The following is a 16,394-nucleotide window of genomic DNA, read 5'->3' as shown; positions in this document are numbered from 1 at the left end:
GAATCCTGTGGCACCTTATAGACTAACAGACGTTTTGGAGCATGAGCTTTCATGGGTGTATACATGCATCCAACAAAGTGGGTATTCACCCACGAAAGCTCATGCTCCAATACGTCTGTTAGTCTATAAGGTGCCACAGGACTCTTTGCTGCTTTTATGTCTGGAAAGATGAAACAGTGACACCAACATTGAATGATTCTATTCTGGTGGGACAATGGGGTTGCTACCAGCATAGCCATTGGCTTTTAATGACTCTTTGCCCAGCAACTGGTTGGAGCATAGAAGGAAGAGAAACAGAAAAGGTGTCCGAATATGCTCTGAGCAAGGGAGCCATACCAACACCAGAACCAAAAGACACTGATGGAGGAAGGGCTTTGCCTTTACCTAAAGTCACTGACCAAACCCAAGGACTCTCAGGGGCAGTGAGGGCACTGAAGTGGGATTGCTGTGTTCAGGCATTTGTTGTTTGCAAAGATCTGTAACGCACTTGTGCAGGCTATGAATAAAGTGAGCACGATTAAGAAGTTCCCGTGCATAGCCTGTGTTCCTTATTTTACTTGCCACCAGTCCCCGAATAGTTAAATGATAAACTAGAGTGCCCATGAAAGTGGAATTCTGGGAGAGCATGAATTATTAACTGGGGAGGCTTGGGAGGTCTTGACACTGGTTTCAGCCCCTAGGACAGTGGGACTATGAAGTCCCACATTCCAAGGAAGGGAGCCGGAGAGGAAGACTGCACCTTGGGTACATCCCCATTGCAGCGAGTCTCAGAGCATGGGTCAAAAGCCTTGGGCTCATGGGGCTTGTGCTCCAATGCTAAAAATACCAGAGTAGATGTCCCTGCTCAGGCTGGAGCTCAAGCTCTTAGACCCACCACTGACACCAGGCTTCAGAGCCCAGGCTCCACCCTGAGCAGGAATGGCTACACTGCTATTTTTAGCACGGTAGCACAGGCCCAAGTCTGTAAACCCAGGCTTGGATACTCGCTGCTGTGGGTTTCTTTGTGTTTTGCAGTGTAGATGTACTCCTTGTGCCCTCCCCTCAAGCCTAGTGTGATAGTGTGTTAGATACAGATACTCTTCACCTACAGTTATTTTTAAGGTTGGATTGACTCTTTGTCTAGCATGTGAAAAATGACCAAATTTTACTCCACAAAATGATCATTGTCAATGTTGAAAATTCCCTCCCCTCCTCCCCCCAAAGAAATTTATAAATATTTACAAACTGTGTGAAATTTTGCACTGGTCTCCAGTATCATTTGTAATACAACTAAGGCAAATACAAATGTTTTATGCAAATTTCCACAGCCATGGCCCCTCTTTGCACTGGTAAATAGAGACATTAGGTATTTCCTAGTGGGAAGATCATTCTGAGCTTTTTTCGGGGGGAAACATATTGGAAACCACAAACAACATCAACAGAACAGTACCAAACTTTTGAGAAATCTGGGAAACCATTATGTGACACGAGTCTTGTCAGTGCTGAGAAATTATTTCACTCAGCTCTGTCTAGATGCTAATTCAAAATCTAAAGTACCAACAAATTATTCTAATTCATGGAGTCAAAAAATTAGACACTCCTCTAACTTATTTGACTGGAACAGGTTCTGTGGCAATTAAAGTTCTTCCAGTTGTATTTGTAGAATCTGGTTTATACATTTAGCTTTCAGTTCATTCCTGTGTCAGTTTTGGAGTCAACATAAATCTCAGGCAGGAAGTACAGAATAATTAATTTCTGAGCTACATTTTTGCTTTGAAGTGTCTATTGACTATTAATAAAATCACCTTTGTTATCTCTTTCTTTAGAAACCACAAAATATATATGCTTTGGGCCCAATCCTGTGTTCCTTGCTGCCCTTGGGCACTTTGCCTATGTCAACAGTGGTGGTTTGGGCCCTTTGTCCAAGAGCCTAAGGGAAGAAAACAACTTTGAGATGGAATCCAGTCCTGCATTCATTGTGCTGGCAAAAATGCCAATAACTGAGTCAATGGGCGTCTCTCATGGAGCAGAAGCGCGGACGTGAGTGCACAGAGTTGATGATTTTAGAGGGTGGGGCATGGAGAATGAATGTTACATTTTGCTAGAAAGCCACTAGTGTTTCTACAGCCCAGATTTAATGAAGATATTTTATATTTGAGAGCTAAATGCCTTATAAATCTGCACTGAGTATTTCATGGGATATACTGTATGTTCTGTGTCTAGTCCACATCAGAATTAATGATGTGTCTAGAAACACAGATGCCTTCTGATTAACACCTCTGTGAGTGTAAGTCAGGACGGCTAAACTCTCTGCTGGTGGATACTGGGGCATTGAAGTCAATGGAGCAGGGCCTGTTACACCTGGGAACTAGGCTCAGGATCTTTTAGCTTAGCTTTTTAAATAAAGGAGATAGTAAAAATGAGTTAAAACTAAGCAGTGGGCTGGAGTGCAGCTGCTTTGCGTCACACCAGCAGTGCAAAGCAGGCTTAAAGGGGAGATCATGGAGAGATCATTCCAGCACAGGGGAATACTCCAGTAACAGAGAATCTGCAGTGCAGCTCTCATGCCAGCCCTGCAGCCGGCAAAAGGGGCAGACAGGGGTAAGGTAGAGCTGAACATTTTTGATTTTTCTCGTGGGAAAATCTAAGTGAAATATTTTGTACTGGGTCAGTTTGACCCAGGCACTCAAAAAAAAAAAAAAAAAGTTTGCAGCTCACAAGTTTGCCAAGCAAAACTAGGCCTCAGTATTCAGCTCAGCCTATCACTAATAGGGACCAATTAACCACTCAGAGCTTCCAAACAGCAGAGCTGATCAAGGAGCCAAGGGTCACAGCCACGTGGTCGCTGCCGAGACGCAAACAGGCCCATTCCAGCTGCCTATTACCAGGCTGTGTCATTTGAAGCTGCAAGGTGATAGCAGGGATTGACCCCAGATCCTCATGAACCAAAGAGCACAGGCCCCTACACCTGAGCAGCATAAAGTCTCTAACAAGTAGGAGCTATATAGGGCCTGTGACAAACACAGCTGAACAGCTCTGATTCCATCCCACAGACAGCAGTGATTCATATACATCAGGGTTCTCAAACTGGGGGTCAGGACCCCTCAGGGGGGTCACGAGATTCTTACATTGAGGGGTCACGAGCTGTCAGCCTCCCCCCCCCATACCCTGCTTTGCCTCCAGAATTTATAATGGTGTTAAATATATTAAAAAGTGTTTTTAATTGATAAGGGGGGATCACACTCAGAGGCTTGCAATGTGAAAGGGGGTCACCAGTACAAACATTTGAGAATCACTGATATACATATTAACTAATTAATTGCAATTATTTGGACACATTCATCCTGAAATAATGTGCATAATTTCTTGGGAGGGACCTGCTCAGACCTGTAGCTCAGCAGGTTAGACAGGTTGCTTATTTATCAATAAAGACCATTTATTAGGGTTTAACTCAGTAAAAACAGGCTGTAAGGCTGAGAGTTGGATATGTTCCAACAAGGGAAGGGAAGCAGTTGCTAAGGACACACTGAAGCAGCTTTACAAAATGTATCCTATGGCGTGAAAAGTCCTCGTTATATGATAACTTGACTCCACAAACATACAGCGCCTGTTTAGGGTGAAACTGAAGTTCTACCTGAATCATTAATACTCCAGAAAATAAGTCATTTCACCAGATGGTTTTCACCATTCTAGCAGACAGTAGAGATGAGGCCTGATCTCTCTTCTTCATGTGCAGTCCCCTGAACGGTGCAGCGTGACCGGACAGGCATTGAAGATTCAGTCAATGATGCATGTCGATTCCTTGCAGCCATCAAACTAAGGAATTGCAAATAATTATTACCATTTTCCCACTGATTAGATCTGCAGTATTTTAATTTTAAAGACCCAGCTTTGACTTTACATCCTCTCAATTCTCACTAAGTTGCTGTTGTATATATTTTCCCCGAGTTCCTTTACATTTTAAATGATAACAATGTCCTTCCTCCGTACTATCCCTTACTTATAAGCTCTCCATTGACTTTAGCCTTAATGCCCAGTTATGATAGGATAACCGATCTGGGACATTCTCCCCATGGGATAACCAAAAACAGTGCTCCAAAGTCCATTTCCCATCGGGCAGGAAGGTTTATCTATATGGCTTGGGTCAATACACAGCTGCAAACATCTGGGCTGTACTCGGCCTCGACTCATAGCCCAGGCAATGCTATTGATTTCAGTGGCATTGCAGGGCTGTCAGTGAGGATAGAATATGGCCAGATGGCCTCACTTCATGCCTAGGCGCCTCTAATCTCGCAGCCCTGCCTTTCCTTTCTCCTCGCAGTTCTATTGTAAAGTCCTTCACTGTTAAATGTCCATCTGGCATCTTCCTGAAGCCTTGTTCTGTGTAATGTGCTAGCCCCCAGCAGTGTGTGTTCTTGGCTTTGCTAGCCTAAGTATGCTTCAGCAGCCGTTTACAAAGCACAGCATATTTCTCGCATACATACTGGGGAACCAAGCCATTGCTCGGCTCCTTTTCCTATCGCTCTTAACTTCCTTCATGAGTAGAGCATTCAGGGCTGCCCGGGGCGGGAGGGGGGCAAGTGGGGCAATTTTCCCCAGGCCCTGGGCCCTGCAGGGGCCCCCACAAGAGTTTTTCAGGGCCCCTGGAGTGGGGTCCTTCACTTGCTCCGGGGGCCCCAGAAAACTCTCGCGGGCCCCGGGCCCCCGAAGCTTCTTCTGCTCCAGATCTTCGGCGGCAATTCGGCGGCGGGGGGTCCTTCCGCTCTGGGACGTGATGCTGAAGTGCCCCAAAGACCCGCAGTGGGGGGGTCCTTCCACCCTGGGACTCGCCGCCAAAGACCCCAGGCCCCCTGAATCCTCTGGGCGGCCCTGAGAGCATTGGGCATGGAGCTCCTGTTTCCCCCACCACAGTGCCTAGACCCAGTATCTGTGCAGATGGGTGGGCTATAAAATCTTACAGCCTTGTGCTGCAGTGTAGAACTGGGGCTGAATCTAGCCCATCATGAGTAGGGTGACCAGATGTCCCGTTTTTAAAGGGACAGTCCCATTTATTGGGACCCACCCCCATCTCGTTTTTTCACAGTTGCTGTCTGGTCACCCTAATCATGAGGTGACTACATGGAAGTCTCGTCTTTGTTTTTTCCTGATGCAACATCCTTCTGAATAGATACATTTAAAAATTAATGAATTTTTAAAGTACTGTGTTCTGGCCAGAGCTGGTCAAAAATTGGAATTGCCATCCCAAGGAGAAGTCTGATAGTTCTGGTATTTTGACACCTGTTTTCATCATGAATGAGGAAAAATATTTTAATTAACACATTTTTTGTGGAACAAAGTTCAAAACTATTTCAATTCAGAAATGTCAAAACATTTCAGTTTGGTTTGTCAAACTGAATTGAAATCTTTCATTCTGAGACAGTTCAACATTTAACTGTGTCTGCCTGAGCTGCTGCAGTGCTTCAAGGGAGTTGCAGTTCAGGTTCTTCATGTCCCTATTCTCCTCTAGGGTTGGGTTTTCCAGTCAGACTACATCTCCCATGATGCACCATGATTGTGGCTCTTCCATAAAGCACCACAGCAGTTGTCCACAGGGGAAACTGTGGGTGCATCATGGGAGATGTAGAAGAGCCAGGGCGCTCAGCCCTGAGAGGCGAATGGACACATGAGGCACCCAAACTACAACTCCCATGAGGCACAGTGGCAGACCAGAAGGATGCAGTTCAGTGTCAAACTAACCTGAAAGGAAATGTTCTACACATTTAAATATTTTAATTTGATGTGAGGAAATTTTCCAGGAGGAAAATCAAAATTTCCCCCCAAAGAAACTTGAGATTTTGTGGAAACTGCATTTTCTCTCAGAATTATTTTGTTCCCAAAGAAAAATTCCCAACCAGCTCTAATGCTTACACTATGGTGGCATTCAAAGACTGGACAACAGTTTTAGATTCACCGCCACAGACATCCTAATAAACATTACATTATTACAGTACATCCTAATTTGTATCACCTGCATACAGAGAGTCTCAATCCATAATATTTGAATCCAGATCTGGGTTCAAATTTGAGATCTCCCCAAATTCTGGTAGTGTTTGGAGTCACGGCTTTTCACAGATTCAGAGATTCCAAGGCCAGAGGGGACCATTGTGATCATCTAGTCTGACCTTGTGTAGAACATGTACCAGATAACTTCCCCAAAATAATTCCTAGAGCAGATATTTTAGAAAAAAATACATCGAATCTTGATTTTAAAATTGTCAGTGATGGAGGATCCACCACGACCCTTGGTAAATTGTTTCAACGATTAATTAAATTCCCCATTAAAAATGTAACCTTATTTCCAGTCTGAATTTGTGTAGCTTCAATTTCCAGGCATTGGATTGTGTTAGACCTTTCTCTGCTAGAGAGATTTGGCCATTCCCTAGATCTGTGTCTGTGAACGGAGTGCTACTTTACACGTCTGTAGTCTGCATAGCTGGGTGGATAGGCTGTACCATCTCCAAGCGCACTAGCCCACTCTGTCTTTCTGCTGTTTATTTCACCCTTTCCCCTTTGTTTTGGCTGTGAAGTCTTCCATGCCACTGCTGTGGAGGCATGTTTCAGTACAGCACAGTCAACTTTGATATATGGTTCACTTGGCAGTGTTCTTTGTCAAATATTAATGGATTAGCTCCTGATCTTCACAGTGACCTCATCTGAAGCGTGATTGATGCTTTCACTTGTTTCCTTGTGACCTGTAACACAGGAAAAGAGGCAAAGTTGCAAAAGAAACAGCAGTGGAGTAAAGAAATGGCTACATTATTCAGAGGCAACTTCCATTAATTACTTGGTGGAACAGGTCTGATTTGGGGAATATTAATGATTAGAAATAGCAGAGTTTCCATCATTCACCATCAGCTTTTTCCATGCATGTCATTTTAATATGGCTTGTGACAAACGCATTCAATGAATGATTGATGTCTAAAAGGGCTTAGCCTACTTTTGGATCTTCCATAGGAATTAGGGCTGTCAAGCGATTAAAAAAATTAATTGCGATTAATCGTGCTGCTAAGCAACAATGGAATACCATTTATTTTAAATATTTTTGAATATATACTACATTTTCAAATATTACTATCAATTACAACACAGAATGCAAAGTGTACAGGGCTCACATTATATTTATTTTTTATCACAAATATTTGCTCTGTATAAAAACAAAAAAATATTTTTCAGTTCAGCTCATATGGGTACTGTGGTGCAATCTCTTTATCATTAAAGTTGAACTTACAAATGTAGAATTATGTACAAAAAAACCTGCATTCAAAATTAAAACAATGTAAGACTTTAGAGCCTACAAGTCCACTCAATCCTGCTTCTTGGTCAGCCAGTCACTCAGACAAACAAGGTTGGTTACAATTTGCAGGAGATAATGCTGCCCGCTTCTTGTTTATAATGTCACCTGAAAGTGAGAACAGGTGTTTGCATGGCACTGTTGTAGCCAGCATTGCAAGATATTTACGTGCCAGATGCGCTAAAGATTCATATCTCCCTTCATGCTTCAACCACCATTCCAGAGGACATGCTTCCATGCTGATGATGATGATTCAAAGCAGCGCAGACCGATGCATGTTCATTTTCATTATCAGAGTCAGATGCCACCAGCAGAAGGTTGATTTTCATTTTTGGTGGTTTGGGTCTCTATGGACCTGCAAGAGGGATGCTGACCCCTACCTCCATGTGTGTTTGTCATGCAAGAGAGCCTTGTAATGTACTAACCCGACTTGATGTGCCACTAAATCTGTGTGTGACTAGACTATTGCACCATTGGTTAAACGTGAGGTTTGGCATCTCCACTATCCTGGGTTGCTCAGTTGAACACACTAGGTCCCAAAAACACATGCCATGGGGATGACTTGGTTACGAAGCAGATATGAAGGAGTTCACTCACTGCAGTATCTCTTTGTGGCCAGGCATGGGCATAGCAGGTTCCTCTCTTTCCTGGTGAACCCTGCTGACAGCTTTTCCAGCCCTATGATGGTCTGCCTTTTCCCCGTCACTCAGCCCACCATCCAGGTCACACATATTTATGTCCATCCCTTTTGGAGTACATCAAGAGTCCAGCCCAGGGCGGTGAGGGGCTCCAGGCCTTCTCTTGGTGCAGGTCCTGGGATCTTGACCTTTCTGGCATCAGGGCCTTCTTTTGTCCAGATTCTCTTTTATCAGGGGTAGGCGTTCCACCTTTTGCACCACCCAGGGGCTGGTAGGGGACCCCAGGCCCACCCACTCCACCAGGTTCCAATCTGGATCCAAGCGATGGGCAGCTAAGTTCTGCTGCTTCCCTGGATCACTTCCTACCCCTTTCCCCTTCCCAAGTGGATAGAGACATTAAGCAACTGAAATCAAAGGTAAAGTCTCAGACCTTTTGAGTGTAGTGAGCCCCTTCTGTAACGAGCTGTTTGGAGAAGTCCCCACAGCTAGAGGGCCCAGGCAGCTGGCCCTCCTGCTGTGCTGCTGCCCAGGAGCTGAGAGTTGAGGTCAGTTCACCTCCACTGTCTGCTGCTCTAGTGAGTGGCCTGCTCTTCTTTGGAGCTCCTCCTCCACCCTTTGCAGATGTGGCAGAGTGGGGCCACATGGAGCCAGGGCAGCTCCTTAGCCCCTTCCTTACTGGGGCGGGGTTTGTATAACCTGGCCCAGCAGGATTTGCTGCATTGTGCATGTGTCTCCTCTGCAGCTCCTGCTGGGAAGCTGAGCAGCTTGGGACAGGATGGTTATCTGCATTGTACAGGGAAGGCTGATGGTTGACCACAGCAATCACTAAGGGATGGGGAAGGAGGGGTCTGTGTAGCCCCTCATTGCACACACACTCTGCTCATTAATATGTGCACTGGGGGAAGAATGAGCCTTTTTAATGTACACAATGCTGTGCCTGGAAATCCCAGTGGTAGTGGAGTTACTGTCAATCTCACACCCATGGTACAATATTATTATTATTCAACGCACATTTATGATACTGTCTATGGTGTGCTAGGCAGGTTCCAGACATTGAAAAAAATATGGTGCCTGGCCCTGAGAGCTTGCAGGTTAAGGACAGCTTTTAGAGGAAGAGGAACAACAAACAGGCAATGAATGTGTCAGCTCAATTCACCATAAACAACTTAACAGGAGTGACTTAGCTGTCCCAGGGGTCGCAGCCTAGAACAGAGGTGGGCAAACTGCAGCCCGTGGGACCGTCCTGCCCGGCCCCTGAGCTCCTGGCCGAGCAGCTAGCCCTGGCCCCTCCTTGCTGTCCCCCCTCCCCTGCAGCCACGTCGCTGTGCGGGCAGCGCTCTGGGTGGTGGGGCTGCACACTCATGCAGGGCAGCACTGCAGTATGTGTGGCTCCGGCCAGGAGGTGTAGCTCCAGACATGCTGCTCTGAGTGGCATGGTAAGGGGGCCGGGGGGTTGGATATGGGGCAGGAGGTTGTGGGGGGCAGTCAGGGGACAGGGAGCAGGGAGCAGCTGGATGGGGCAGAGGTTTGGGGGGGGGCAGGGGACAGGGAACGGGGGGGGTTGGATAGGGGGTGGGGTTCCAGGGGGTGGTTAGAGTGGGGGTCCCAGGAGGGGGAGGTCAGGGGACAAGGAGTGGGGGGGGGAGGTTGGATGGGTGGGGAGTTCTGAGGGGGGCAGTCAGGGGGCGTAAAGTGGGAGGGGTCAGATAGGGGTCAGGGACCAGGCTGTTTCGGGAGGCTCAGCCTTCCCTACCTGGCCCTCCATACAGTTTCGCACCCCGATGTGGCTCTCGGACCAAAAAGTTTGCCCACCCCGGCCTAGAAGATGTGCTTGGGGTGGTCGCAGCATGCCTAAAGAACCAGATGAAAGGAATCAACTGCTGGAGAGGCCACAGGCGCCAGCTGCCTACTTTCCCCTTTTATATTATACCTAAAAAATCACACGCCAATTCTTACACCTCCTGCAGGATCTCTCAGAGAGACTTTAAGGTCAGAAGGGACCATCACAATCATCTAATCTGACCTCCTGCACATTGCAGGTCACAGAACCTCACCCACTCACTCCTGGAATAGACCCCTAACCTCTAGCTAAATTACTGAAATCCTCAAATCATGGTTTAAAGACTTCGAGTTACAGAGAATCCACCGTTCATACTAGGTTAAACCTGCAAGTGACCCGTGCCTCTTTCTGGGGCTTTCGACATACATACAGCATCCATGCCAATGCCACTGCTGGAAAGCCATAAGGACAAGTAGTGAGGAAAAACCAGGGAAATATCTTAGCTCCACTATAATACATCGGAGAAGCAAAGCTTATTGGCAGAACAGATTGGAAACATTATAAGGAATTTTACTAAATAAGTGGGAACTGTCCCTCTGTATTAGGATCATTGGCAAGATTTTAACCTATATAACCAGAGCTTTTGGTAGTTTAATTTGTGTTTTACTTTCTAGGGGAAGCCTATTGTATCTAACATATGGCTGCTTTACAATGCAGGGTCTCACTCACTCCGTGAGCACATATGGACTTTTAAAATCCCAGCGTTAAAGAAAACCCCCCATCCAGAGTAATTAACAAGGTGGTTTTCCTCTTTGGGGACAAATGTAATTAGAGAGTTGGTTAAAATAAAGGGAGTATCAAAGGTCTCTTGGCACATGCCTTGGGCAGAGCAAGGGAAATCCCAGGCTGTGATGCATGGGGCATCTATCGTAAAAAGAGGGGAAATGAAACACCACATAAATACACAACATACCTAAAAATAGCTGCACTGGAGAGGTGTGATAAAATATACAGCTAGAGATACACAGAGACGCCATCCCCATACACTTATCTGTACATGTGAACAGATATGGATTCCTTTTAAAAAATGTTCCATCGTGATGCTTTAAAAATAAAACACAGCAGAAACAGCTCAAGATCCTAAATGGGTAGGAAGGAGGAAATCACAGTGAGGAGATGGCCGAATGCTAGATGGCAGCGAGGAATTGGAATACCAGTTGTGATAGATTTGCAGGCTTGTATGGCCTTTTTCTTCCTGTTTACATTTTTGGGCATTCTAAATGGATGAAAGAGAGAATCTTTGTCCCCTACAGAGCTGCAGCAATCGAGAGCAAGAACTACTCAGAGATCAGTAACTGATGAACTTTGGTCATTTGTTCAAAGAACAATTTTAAAAACAAAGATGTCTAGCATCACTTCATATCTAGAGCCTCTTCAGATACAGAGCTGTTTCCAATAGGAGTGATATTTATCTAACAAGCAGCAACACTGACACCTACTGTTTGGTAGAAGCACCGGATAGTTTCCTGCACAGTTTTTAAACGGATTACTTTGGTCCAGGGGTAGGCAACCTATGGCACGCAGTGGCACTCACACTGCCCGGTCTGGGGGGCTCTGCATTTTAATTTAATTTTAAATGAAACTTCTTAAACATTTTAAAAACCTTATTTACTTTACATACAACAATAGTTTAGTTCTATATTATAGACTTATAGAAAGAGACCTTCTAAAAACGTTAAAATGTATTACTGGCACACAAAACCTTAAATGAGAGTGAATAAATGAAGACTCGGCACCCCACTTCTGAAAGGTTGCCAACCCCTGCTTTGGTCCATAGGACCAGCCTTTCAGAAGAGCTCAGGGCAGAGATGGCCCGGCCCCCAGGACAACAATTCCATTACATGGCAACTTTTGAGCTTTCAGAATTTATTTCTGTTCCACATTGAAATGAAACCAAAAGCCTTGCAAGATGGAATGATGTCAAATAACTGTGGTTGGCTCAAAAAGCTCAGGTTTCCAATGCCCCACCCTCCCCTTTGCCAAAATGCACATGGCATGGCTCAGCTTCCATGACATGGCATATTTTGACAAAAATACATTTCCGTGAAAAGGTCCCAATCAGCTCTAGCTCAGGGCCAGATTGTCAAGTGCTCTGTACCCAGCGTTGGAGCCAGATTTTCTTAAGCTCTCCACACCCAATGCTCTGCACACTTTTGAAAATATGGCCCATAATGCATCAGCCATCTCAGTTCTACCAACCACACCTATACACTCACCAGTGATACTGGCACTGCTTAGCACCCCTCCCTTCCACTCCATCAGCACCTTCTATGGTTCATCATTTGAAATAGCCACTGAACTGTCCTAGCTCCTCTTGTTCTAATGAAAGTGCAACAGTTCCCTAGCCTAGAGTTCTCCCAACCTACTGTAATGTGCACTCAAGGTTTGGGACCATGTGACAGAGGTGCCATCCCAGTGTGCCCCCCTCATGGAGTGCAATGGTGGTGCCTCAGTTTCCCCACGTGGTCTTCAACCCACTTCCACTGTAGATGGAGCTTAGCCCTCTGGCCAAATCACATATGAGAGTTCAACCTCATCCAGGCTAACAGAGTCCATCAGTCAAAATCCAACAGACATACCAAACAAAAGAATCTTCAGCCCAGCCGGCTCAGCCTTCAGCCCCCTTCCTTGCAGGCAGAGTGACCAGCTGTCGTGTCCTCTCCCAACACAAGGATCCTGAGCCTCAGTCAAACCTACGATCCAGCCAGGCCCACTCTCCTACCTAAGAGCCTGGACTGGATTAAGAACTCTTGGGGCCCTGGACCCAGAATATTCTGAGGCAACTCCCGCCCCCCACGCAACACATCCTGGTTAAAAAAAATAAATAAATACAATTTCCCAATATGATTAAAAATGTGTTAATTAGAGAATGAACAGAATAAGGGAACACCCCACACATTAAGACATTAAAACTTTGTTTTAGCGAGCAATTAGCATTTCCAGCTAATAGGTTTCCACAGAAGCACTGCCTGGTGCAGAAAGAGAGCGATCTGGTTTCATGTACAGACTACTGCTGAAGCCAAGTATAGTAGAAAATAGATACAACACTGTTCACTAAAGTGAAATTTATGATCACTAACAATTTACTACCCAACTTTTTCACCTTCCCAGTCCTTCTCCAAAACAGAAGACCAAAAATAGGCGTTGGTATCAAAACAGGCAATTCTGGAAACCAGATAAGCACTATTCTATTGTCTGATATTTGATAGAAATGTAATATTTCATGCAACACATAAATCATAATTTAGCTTATCCTTCAGGCTTTTAACACAAATTAAGATTATGTTAATTTTTGTTTTTGATAAAGACATTACAACTATTGTTTGATGTTGAGATAAAGCAACTTGTTTTAAACACAAATAACTGTGAAATACAATAACAGACCTACACAATAGTTAGCATAATGTAGCCAATGGTGCATCTGATAGGTGAATAAAACAAATGCTTTTGCTATGGGCATTTTTCTGAATTTAAAACCAATACAACATGATTAATACCTTTTTATGCAACTGTTTTCTTCCTAACTTTAAGCAAACTAAAGTCAGGGATTAGGTTGTCAAAATTCAGTTCTTAGATCAACTCTGATTCTACTGCCAAGAAGGACAAAGCATTCAAGGGGCTTTGCTGCATTATGGATCTCAGTTAAGTTTTTTATCCTCGAAAATGACTGCCATACTTCCCAGTTAGTCCCGGATATGGTAAGAACAATTTGTAGGGCAAAGTCAACATTAGGAAATGTAGACCGAAGACAACTGTGCCGGAGCATCCGATCGAGTGCATCTGTAGGCTTATCTATCTCGTTTTGTGCAAAGAACTGAAAGAGTCTGTCAGGAAAGTATTTGTGGGTAAGCAACAGCAGCACACACTGCACTGCAAACCTACCCTACTGACATCCAGCTTTTTTTTTAGGAGGACACACAGGGGGGGGGGGGCACCAATCCAGATTCTGGTGGGGGGAGGGCAACTTTAACCCGTGATTCCAGAGGGAGGAGGCAACTTGAAAACCTTTTTTTGCATAATATAACTTAGATACAGTGTTGTTGTCTAATAATAAATAATTAAATATATAAAAAAAAAAAAAAAATAATTAAACCCCCACAATTCTATACTAATTTTTTTTTTTTGTGTGTCTTGTCAAGTCACACTTATAGGTTTTAAATTTTTAATTTTTTAATTAATTTCTAATTTTTAACTCTTATTACAAACAAACAAATACAACAATGGAAAGGAAAACTTAGATGACTTTTTTTTTTTTTTTGTAGTCAGGTTGAATATTGAGATGATTTTTTTTAAAAACATCCTATTAGGGCAAGGGCACTACTTCATTTATACCTGGGAGTCTCCTGCTAAGGTCCTACACACAATCTATAGAATAACAAACTAGAAAATAAACAGGAAAAAAATGACTGACTTTCTTTCACTTTTTTTCCTTTTACTAACCCCAAAAATCAAAAAAAAAAAAAAGAAGCAAAAAAAAAAAAAAATCAATGATTGAAAAATAATAATGAGAGATTAAATCATGATTTATTTGGTGTTTATTTTTTTTTTATTTTTTTTTTACTTTTTTAGTTACACTTTACTTTATTTTTTTCTTTTCTCCAGAGCCACAAAGAGCTAGAAAATTTTCTCTTCTTTAAGGGAAAAGGCTGAAATCATCGCATATTGACTCCAGCAGCAGGGGGGCTAAGGAAAACAATAATTATTGAATGTTGATTTTGAACTAATATGAAAAGTTCATGAGTTTCACTTCTACTTTTTTTTTAAGGCTAGTTATTTTTGCCTAGAGTAAAACACTAAACACACTATAGTGAGTGTGAGTTGCACAGAATTTTATAGAATTATAAAAAAAAAAACCAAGAAAAAATTTGAGTTTAAAATTGGGGAAAAAATTGAGGCGTCTGAGGTATATCATGGCTGAAAAGAAAAGAAAAGAAAATAAATGAGGTGCAGGTGCTCTGCCTTAGCTCTTGAGTCTCAAGAGAAAGTTGAGAGTCTCTCCTCAAACTTCTATTGCCATCAGTACCTCCACTCATAGATATAAACATCACAGTGAACATGTGATAACATGTCTGGTCAATAATGATACGCTTCATACTTAAATATCGGCGCCATCTTATCCAGTTACACATCTTCTATGCGTTGGCTCAGGGACTACATTTTCTGGAATATTCTGACCAGTGCTGAGCACACAGATGGTGCCCAGTGAATAACACAAATCTGGACAATAATCGTCGACTTTATGGATTCTGTGGATGCAGTTTCTCTTCTTTGTGCTGGAAATGGTCTGAATACAGCTGAAACGCTAAGAGTTTGATGTATAATCACATCTGATACTCATAGGACACTTTCTCTTTCCTTTCTTTTCTCAAACTCAGAACAAAAAATGACGAAACAAAATGGTTTTCAGTTAAAATCTAAAATTGCACAACAGGCATTGCTGTACAACCCAGCCTGGGGCAGAACCTGCCGTCCATTGGTGGTTAAGTGCTCTCCTTTCATCTATCAGAGGGGTAGCCGTGTTAATCTGGATCTGTAAAAGCAGCAAAGAATCCTGTGGCACCTTATAGACTAACAGACGTTTTGCAGCATGAGCTTTCGTGGGTGAATACCCACTTCGTCGGATGCAAGACTTGCATCCGACGAAGTGGGTATTCACCCACGAAAGCTCATGCTGCAAAACGTCTGTTAGTCTATAAGGTGCCACAGGATTCTTTGCTGCTTTCATCTGACTCTCATTCGCTTTCTTTCTCCGTCCTTCCTGACCTCCGTGCTGCTTTTCATATTGTCAACCATGACATCCTTCCCAATCACTTGGGACCAATTGCTGGAGTCTCAGAGAACTGGCTTCCTTGGTTTTGCTTCCATCCATCAGAGGCCTCTCTTTTTGCAGCATGCAGCAGAAAGAAAGGCTGCTCCAGTAGATAGGGAGCTAGCCCTGAGAGACCTGGGTTCTACTCCCTGCTCCACCATGGACTTCCTGTATCACCTCAGGCCAGTGCCTTAGGGACAGAGTTTCAAAGGTTTTTAGGCACCCAAAGATGCAGCTAGGCATCTAGTGAGGTTTACAAAGCACCTAACCTTCTATACGCTTTTGAAAATCCCACTTGGTGCCTAAATACCTTTGAAAATCTGGCAGTTAGTCTCTCTGTGCCTCATTGGCCCATCTGTACAGTGGGGATAACAGCACGGCTCTACCTCACCGAGGGGCTGTGATGTGAGGTGCTCAGATACTATGGTGATGGGGCCACATAAGTACCACAGGTAGCGTGGGGACTTCTGTATATCACTGCTAGCCCTTCCCTGGGTTCTGGCCCCTTCTTTTCACCTGCCCCCCTCAAATCTTCCTCTTTTCTGAATGTAACCTTGGCTCAGAGGGCTTGGCTGTATTTCTTTTGAGTCCCTCTGCGTTCTCCCTTCAAACTCTCTCTCCCCACACCACCCGCAGAGGGATTCTTGTTTTACTGATTAATCTAACGACTTCCAGATCCTTAATTTAATTACCAGTCTTCTCTAATCTTAATCACTCGGGGGTGGGGGAAGGGGGAGAGGGGGCAGGGAGCGAGGCAGCCCCCACACCCTACCTTATTGGTGCCTTTGCACCACAGCT

The 16,394-nt window shown here is 44.1% G+C and overlaps 1 long non-coding RNA gene across 1 annotated transcript in view; it reads right to left on the bottom strand.

The window, feature by feature from the left end:
• Nucleotides 1-6,423: 6,423 nt before the first annotated feature.
• Nucleotides 6,424-16,394, bottom strand: part of LOC120405324 — a 38,920-nt gene continuing 28,949 nt past the window's right edge. The window contains exon 3 of the long non-coding RNA XR_005598496.1: nucleotides 6,424-6,710. This is a non-coding gene — a long non-coding RNA (uncharacterized LOC120405324). The remainder of the gene's footprint in view (nucleotides 6,711-16,394) is intronic.

Source organism: Mauremys reevesii, linkage group 4 (assembly GCF_016161935.1).
Source record: "Mauremys reevesii isolate NIE-2019 linkage group 4, ASM1616193v1, whole genome shotgun sequence".
Taxonomy (NCBI): domain Eukaryota; kingdom Metazoa; phylum Chordata; order Testudines; family Geoemydidae; genus Mauremys; species Mauremys reevesii.
This window is presented reverse-complemented; position numbering and strand designations above follow the sequence as displayed.